Raw genomic sequence first — 9,226 nt, 5'->3', positions numbered from 1 at the left:
ATAATATCATGAGTTTTCATGGACAAAACCCACTTCCTCAGATGAGCAGATTGGAGGGGAAAAAAAGGCTCTTTTTTTCACCCTCCACTCTGCTCATCTGAGGAAGTGGGTTTTGCCCAGGAAAGCTCATGAGATATATATGAGAGAGAGAGATTAACAAGTCTACTATCCCTCTGAGACTTGAACAACAGTTGAACCAATTTTAGCAGTTTCAACTGTAATGTGGAAAATGGCAGGAAAGGAAAGGAAGAGTGACATGTTATAGGTATCTAGTCATTTCCTTTCCAGCTCATGTTTTCCCTCTTGCCTCACAAAGTCCACCTTTTTAGTAAAACTATCTAGTATTTCATTACAAATGAATTGGATGTAGACATGACTGTGATGGGCTGGGCCGGGTCTGGGCACCGCTGAGGGCATCAGCTCAGGACGAATTGCTCAAAACCAGGGCTACATACAGCCACAAACCAGTTACACAGAGTGCTTCAGCTGTCAATCCGGCCAGCAGGAAACCTTATGGGCAAAACCCCTCAGAAACCCCAGCTCGCCCTCCTGTGCACAATCAGCCCTAGGCCAACACACAGGTAAGGGGTTACAGAACACAATCTCACCAATCCTGAACAGATCTTCCTCATCCCAAAAAACCAGCCACAGTTCCTGGTCAGTTTGCACTTTGGATCTTACCCAAAAGACATGCTGAGCCAATCCTTTACAATCTAAAATCGCAGGCTGTCTACATTGCAGGCTTCTTGTGCAAAACCTTGCTGAGCTTCTACACTGCACGCGCATTCTTGTGCAAGTAAATTTACAGTAAAGCATTGGAAAAAAGGGCTTCTTGCGCGAGATCTCTGACTGACGCTCTGTATCAGGAAGAAGCCTTCTTGCGCATGCATTCTTTCACAAGAGGGCAGTGCGGACAGGCAGCCAAGAGTTTTTGCGCAAGAACTGGCCTCCCAGGAAAAAACCCAAGTGGCTGATTGGACACTCCGTACCCACACTCACAGCTCCTTACTTCCTGGTTGCCAGATCGCCCCCTTAAAACTACATGCAGCCTGCAGACGCCGCACAGTAGCAGCAGCTCAGCCAGCAGCTCCACTACGTGGCTCTGCCCTACTGCATGCAGGAGCCCAGATGTCTGCTCCACAGGCACCCAGCAGCCATCCCAGGGCTCTCAGTAGGCCCAGAGGGGCACCAAGCGATGTGCACCTTGCTGGTCCTGGGCTAAGGCAGAGGCCCTGTTGGACCTGGAGGCAGAAGAGGAAGCCCTCCACGACCCTGTGCCTGTTGCCGCAACGCGGACTTTTTCAGCCACATGGTCCAGGTGTTCTCGGATCAAGGCCATCTGGCCTGGACCCTTGAACAGGCCCGGGACAAGGTTAAGGAGCTGCGCCTGGGCTATGTCCGGGCCATCGAGGGTGAGGGGGCAGGAGCCGACACATGCCCCCACTACAACCGCCTTCACGCCATCCTCGGGTGAGACAGCAGTCCCAGGACCCTTGGTGACAGTGGACCAGCCTGCACCCCCCAGTGACCAGGCCACCTGATGCAGAGGAGGAGGGTGACCTTCCCAGTGGGTCTGGGTCCGGGTCTGAGGATGAGGGTGATGACTGCAGCAGCACCGTCACCCTGCACCTGGAACCAGTGCTTAGCAGCCAGGACATCTCCCGGGCTTCATCTGAGGCTGTTGATGGAGCCTCTGGTGAGTGTTATGCTTCTCACTCGCAAGGGCAGGGGGAGACAGGTAACCAGGGGGGAGGGAGAGGGAGTGTCACTCAGGCAGTTTGAGCTGCACACTGTGCAGCAGTACGCAGCACGTGCAACCTTGTGCAGCCTGACTATGGCATGTGGATGTGGCAGGCAGCTCCAGGGCGCACCTGGGACCCTGCTGCTCTCACACATCCTGCCCAGGGGGGATGCTGGCTGGAAGCAACCAAGGCTCCAAGAGCTCAGGCCAGACCCCACACCTCTCAAAGGGTGCTGCACACAGACAGTACCTGGCCATGTGACACAGCAGCTGCTCCTGGGAAAACCACAGCGAGCCAGCCCTGTGAGCACGGCCCCCATGGAGTCCCTCGGCTGCTCCTGGTGAAAGCCCCTTACTGCAGCCACACATTTCCCTGGGCTACTTGTGTGAGGGCTAGCAGGAACGGGGAAGTGGCCAGCCTGGGCCTATGGCCACTTCAGTTTTGCTGCATGGCCAGTACACTCCCCAGTTGCCCTGGCTCCATCTCCAAGGACATCAATTGACAATGGTCCAAGAACCCAGACCTCGTCTGCCACATCTGCTCCCCTGCAATGTGGGAATGTGTACGCAAACTTGACTACAGCATCAGTTGTGTGTTGCTCACAGACAGTGACAAGAGTTGAAGCCATGTGCTCTACCTTTGGAGGGAGCGTGCACAGTGCAGTGCAGACACGCATAAGAATGGCCCAACTGGGTCAGACCAAAGGTCCCTTTAGCCCAGTATCCTGTCTGCCAACAGGAGCCAGTACCAGGTGCCCCAGAGGAGGTGGACCAAAGACAATGATCAAGTGATTTGTCTCCTGCCATCCATCTCCGGCTTCTGACAAACAGAGGTCAGGGACGCCATTCCTTACCCCCTAGCTAATAGCCTGTTATGGACCTCACCTCCATGAATTTATCGAGCTCTGTTTTGAACTCTGTTATAGTCCTAGCCTTCACAGCCTCCCCTGGCAAGAAGTTCCACGGGATGACACACCACGTGCCAAGTGGCCAGGACACAGACAAGGGGTTTTCATTCACAGTGATGTCTTCCAAGGGTTACAATCCATGGAGAATCAGTTTACTCCAGGGAGTCCTTTATGCAAACATTGGGCCCAAGCCACAGTTGTTTGGTGTCGCCTGGAGCTCAGGGCAGGGGGCGCAGGGACAGTGTGGGCAGGGCTGCCTGAGCGCCTCATCATTTTCTGTGTTTTCTGCAGCAGGACCACCCAGGAGCGAAGGACTCTCCAGCCCTGCGGTGGCGGCACCACCAACCATCCAGGCACCAGACCAGCAGGCCTGGCAGCAGGACCAGCTCCTCCAGCGGCATGGCCAGGCCATCGAAAGGGTCGAGGCGGTGGTCAGCAGAAAGATCGAGGATGAACCGGAGTGGCGGCAGCAGGCGTGGGGACAGTTCCTCCAGAGGTGCAAACAGATGTGCGACACGATTACCACCCTGATGTTGCACATTGGTCATGCCGTGCACTATGGCATGGCCTTGCCTCAGCCCCCTGGCATGCCCATGTCCCCTCCAGCCGCCCCTCCAGATGTCGTTGCCATATCCCCACCTGCTGCACCCCGTCCTGTCCCAGGCTGCCTGCCCCAACCTGGCCTGAAGGACACCGAGGCCTCCGCACCCACAGAGGCACTGGCAGGAGCTGCTCCTCCCAGCAATAACTCCCCCTCCCAGTTCAGAGCCCTTTCCTCCTCCACCTCCCAGTTCAGAGCCCCCTCCCACTGCCCACACTTCTTCCCTATTGTAAATAAAAATAAAAGTTGCCTCTTGTTTGAACAAAAAAACTTTTTTTTTTATTGGAAGGTGAGGGGAGGCGGGGGAGGGAAGGATTAGGGATGGGAGGGAAATGCAGATGGGAGACAGAAGTGACCCTACTATGGGGCCTGGGAGAACATGTCCTTCAGGGCCTCCTGGATGCACATACCATCATGGTGCGCCTGGCGGCTGTGCAGGGCTGCTCAAACGCTTGGCCCTTAGCTGTCATCCATGCCAGGAGGAAGGCCTCTCACTTCTGCTCCGCTATGTTGTGGAACATACAACACGCTGCTACAACCTCAGAAATGTTCTGCTCACACATCTTAAGATGGGTGAGCAGACAACGGAAGTGTGCCTTCAGCTGTCCAAAGGCGCACTCAATCTGGTTGCAGGCCCGGTTCAGGTGCTGATTGAAATGTTCCCGGCCAGGGTCCATCCATCTGGTGTATGGCCGCATCAACCAGGGCATGAGAGGCATGTGGACATCCCCAACTGTAAATTCCCACTGGGGAAAGAAAGTGCCTGCTTCCATTCTGTAATATAGGCTGGAGTTATGGAGGATGTGGGCATAATGTGCCCTGCCAGACGACCCCACATAAATGTCTGTGAAGCGGCCACTGTGGTCCACGAGGGCCTGGAGCACTACAGAGAAGTACCCCTTTCGGTTTATGAAATGGGCTGCTCAATGTTCTGGGGCATGGATGGGGATGTGGGTCCCATCCACAGCTCCTCTGCAGCTGGGGAACTCCAGGGCAGCGAAGCCAGCCACCATTGCTGCCACATCCCGCAGGTGGATGACCCTCTGGAGCAGGATGTTATTAATGGCACGGGCAACTTTCAGAAGGGCACACATAAACAAAGGGAATGCACTGAATGAGGCAGGGTAGGTGCATGAGCCCTTGGGGGATGCTCGCCCCCGTGATGCCCCCTCACCCCAGAGCTCCCCCATACCCGCAGGCCTGTATGAGGAAGGGATGGCACAAGCCCTGGGTGACGGGGCTTCCCCCACTCTCCCTATCCCTCCAGCCGTGAGTCTTCCCCTTCCCCTGGGCAGAGAGTGCAGCACCCCTCCACCCCGGACTTACCTGCATCAACACAGCACCGACTGTGGACCTGCCCACCCCAATCTGGTGTGCCACCAAGCGGTAGCAGTCTGGGGTGGCCAGCTTCCACAGGGCGATGGCGACCCTCTTGTTGACCGGGATGGCAGGCCGCAGCTGGGTGGTACGTCTCAGGAGCGCAGGGGTGAGCCAGGCACACAGCTCCAGGAACATCTGCTTTCGCATTCTGAAGTTCCGGAGCCACTGCTGGTCATCCCATTGCTCTAGGACCAGGCGGTCCCACCAGTTGGTACTGGTGTCCAGTCTCCAATATCGCCTGTCCACGGTTGGAGAAGGCATCCGGGGAAAAGGAGTCCAGAGAGAGTTCAGTGTCGAGCTCCTGCAGAAGTAGCGCAGCAGCATGAAGCAACAGCTGCAGGCACTCCAAAATGGCCATGTGGGGCCAGAGCAGGCACAGGGCCACCCCTGGCTCCATGGCACAGCAAGGAGAAGGCAAAATGCACAAAAGGCACTAGGGCGACAGACATCTTCTGAAGGAAAAACCTGTCAGTTTGCATTTCAACCTACTGGAGACAGTCTTAACGACCTTACTACATGCATCTTACTTCAAAGAAACTTTAACACCAGATTACGAAACTTCAGAACTTTCATTCATGCTTAAATCTGGCACTTTACAAATGGGCCTTAACAAAGATGCTAATTACATTACACATTATAAAGACAGAGGGGTAGCCGTGTTAGTCTGAATCTGCAAAAGCGGCGAGGAGTCCTGTGGCACCTTATAGACTAACTGAGTGTTGGAGCATAAGCTTTCATGGGCAAAGACCCACTTTGTCAGATGCATGCATGTATCTGACGAAGTGGGTCTTTGCCCACGAAAGCTTATGCTCCAACACTTCAGTTAGTCTATAAGATATCACAGGACTCTTTGCCGCTATTATAAAGACAGCTTCCCCACTTATCACCCATGATTAGCCATGCATTGACTTATAAACAGCTATTCCCTTCCCCTCTCCCTCACCCCACCTTCTGTTCTAAATCGGATTTGTCAGTTTAATAATGTGTTTACTTTTTTTCCTTGTATTCCTTTGGTATATATGGTCATGCCAGTTCTCTTCCAGAATATGATCTGATGAAGTGGGTCTGATCCACAAAAGCTCATCACCTATTAAACCATCTTGTTAGCCTTTAAACTGCTACATAGTTTTTCCTTTTGTTTTAGCAAGATCAGACTTTTGTTTTAGCAAGATCTCTACTACTTCCTCAGGACAGGCAGTCCAGGTCTCAGATGGAGAACATTCACAGTACCAGCATAGAGCCCATATTTATAACTCCACATACAAACATCATATAAGTACATGAGTATCATACACAGACTAGTAGAGCATAAGCTTTCATTTGATACCTCAGTTGGCCCACTTTGTACTGAATTTAAGGCAAACACCCTTCCGTGGGCGCAGCAGTGATCTGTCTGCTCAGTTTAAAATCCAACAACGTGACAACGACAAGTTAAGGGAACTTATGAAGAAAATTAGGGACCAGCACTAATAACAAATCTACTCTATACCTCTTGTTTTTCCTGAAAATCTTTCTTTCACCTTTTTATTAAGAACATAATTTTTATACTGTATTGGGCCATCTAGTAGTTCCTGTATTAACTGTTTGCTTCCACTATGAACACTGCCAGTGTTGTGCAATGTCATACAGGTGGGATGGGGGAAAGGGAATCTCTCTGACCTCTGTGCCAATTATCTTAAACTCTGAAGTATACGATTCTATTACATTTATTTCTGTAGAAATTATTACTATTGATGTTAAAGTTTTCTAATCCTTTAATACATCCAGATACAGTGTATTATTTATAGAACAACTGACTGTGACCCATGGCATTTCATCCAGGTGAATAAAAGCTCAGAGCCTTTCATATTAGCAACATACAATTTACTTTAATCTGGCATTGAATGAGTTATTTGGTACCAGATGAAGACACTCTTGCTTACTAGTTTGGTTTCCAAACTCCCCTATAATAGCCATACTCATTGCTGATGTTTACTAACAGTGGTTAAAGTTGTGGGAAAAAGCTGCTTACTCGGTCCAAAAAGAGGTGGGGAAGCTGCTTTATCCTCCCCTTCTCTTAATCCCTGATTCTAATTTTCTAATTGTAATATTGTAATCAAGACTTAAATATAGAGGACCTTTTAATTAAAAAGATAAAATTAAATTAATTTAAATAATAGAATTTGTTTCTAGTAATAGTATTTACTAATTATACTGTTAATTACATAGGTCAGCTAACCTGAATTATTTGGGAGTGCAAGGCAAATAAAGGTGGGAGTGCATGTTTAATTCTAATGCTATTATGTAACCAATTTAATAGTGTAAGTTTTGATCATTATGTTTTTGGATATTAAGAACATTTTCATTGTACGACGTGATCCTGTGTTTAAGGATGTACTCCTGTCAGCAATGAGTAATAGCTACCAAAGCTCAATAAAGCTACATGCTCATGACAACTAATATAGGCCTGGTCTACATCTAAAAATTAGATTGACCTAGGTTCATTGCTTAGGGCTGTGAAAAAATTCGCTCCCTGTTTGATGCAATTCGGTCAGCGTAGCCCCCACAGTACACACATTTCAGTCAACAGAAGAATTTTTCCATCAACCTAGCTACCAACCACTTTTCAGAGAGGTGAATGAATTACAGAGACAGAAAAACCTCTTCCATCAATACAGGAACCATCTATGTTATGACACTATAATGGCCCAGCTGTAGCCATTTATAATACAGGCAGTCCCCAGGTTACATGGATCCGACTTACATCGGATCCCTACTTACAAACGGGGTGAGGCAACCCCGCACTAGCTGCTTTTCCCCCTAGCAGACCAGGGAGACACAAAGCTAGCGCCCCCCCCAGCAGACCAGGGAGACGTAGAGCGGCTTTTCTCAGCAGACACCTCAGCTTGAGAATAAAGGACTGAGGGAAGTGAGGTGTGGGAGAATAAAACTGAGCTCTGGAGAAATGTTTGGCTAGAGTTTCCCCTACAATATGTACCAGTTCCGACTTACATACAAATTCAACTTAAGAACAAACCTACAGTCCCTATCTTGTACGTAACCCGGGGACTGCCTGTATAGCTATTCCCTTGACTGTACTGGAGAGACAAATGTCCAGGCTTGTCCACTGGACAAATGCAGTTTTTTAACAACAACAGGACCTTGTAAAAAAAATTCCAGTAATCATTAAATTTTGGTATTTGTGTAAGTACTTAGCTTTTCAAGACAGTCTTGTTAACCCAATACACAAAGTTCAAGGTCTAAGAGGTTACAGGATGAGTGGCATTTAAACAATTGTCATTTTTTAGATGTATTTACATTCCATTATCTCCAGAATTTCAAAGTGCAGATTGTTTTCATGAGGATGGAATGTCCTAGCCAGCAGCTGACAAAGCAAGATCTCAGACCTCTCCTCCCAACGTAGCCAGAACCTAATCTGATCATTACAAGAACAATACAGAGCTGAATTGCTAGAAGTTTTACAGTTGAAATTAGCATAAAACTGTTTTTAGTCCACATTAGGAAATAATTGAATTAACACTAGGTAATTCCTAATATACAGATTACAGAATTGACTAGTGAACTGAGGCAAAACAATTAAAAGCACAGAGAACACCTTTTACATCAACACATCAGCTATTACCTTCAAAACAGAAAGAGATCATTTATTTAGTTTTCACAAATGCATGTCAAAGTATCAGGCCTTGTATCCTTGTTTGTAGTATTGTTTTGTTCAGGCTGTATATAAGTGACTTTCCTGGGTTTTTTTAATCACCAGGAAGTTTTAACTGTGATTAATATGGCCCACATATTCTTCAAAAACCAGGTAGTTATAGCTGTCTTTCCCCACTCCTCACCAGCTTGCTGTGACCAGTAAGTGAGAGCGATCTTCAGCAGATAACTGCCATTCCCAGAAGACCTTTCAACAGGGAAAAGGTTCTGACCATGATTTTTATTAACTTTTAGGCACTAATCTTTTCTCAGGCATAATTTGTAGCAAGTCAGTGGGAGATTGGTCTATTTTTATATTCTGCTTATGTTTTCAGATCTGCAGCTGCATCAATACAGGCAGTCCCCGGGTTACGTACAAGATAGGGACTGTAGGTTTGTTCTTAAGTTGAATCTGTATGTAAGTCGGAACTTGCATCCAGATTCAGCTGCTGCTGAAACTGATCAGCGGCTGACTACAGGAAGCCCGAGGCAGAGTTGCTCTGCCCCGGGCTTCCTGGAATCAGCCGTTGATCAGTTTCAACAGGCTGAATCTGGATGCCAGTTCTTACATACAGATTCAACTTAAGAACCCCAGGCGTCCCCAAGTCAGCTGCTGCTGAAACTGATCAGTGGCTAATTCCAGGAAGCCCAGGGCAGAGCAACTCTGCCTCGGGCTTCCTGTAGTCAGCGCTGGTCAGTTTCAGCAGTGGCTGACTTGGGGACGCCTGGGGCAGAGCAGCTTGGGTGCTGCTGGGTTGCTCCAGTAGCGCCGCTCCTTGCTACTGGATGAACAGCAGTTTGTGTGCCCTTAAGACAGCAAATAGTCTCATGGTTTCAATAGTCCAGAAACACAAAGAGGAGGCCACCACCACTTTGAAGTCCTACCCACCAGAGACACGGTTAGAG

This window comes from Pelodiscus sinensis, chromosome 1 (assembly GCF_052426305.1).
Source record: "Pelodiscus sinensis isolate ZL-2025 chromosome 1, ASM5242630v1, whole genome shotgun sequence".
In the NCBI taxonomy this organism is placed as follows: domain Eukaryota; kingdom Metazoa; phylum Chordata; order Testudines; family Trionychidae; genus Pelodiscus; species Pelodiscus sinensis.
This window is presented reverse-complemented; position numbering follows the sequence as displayed.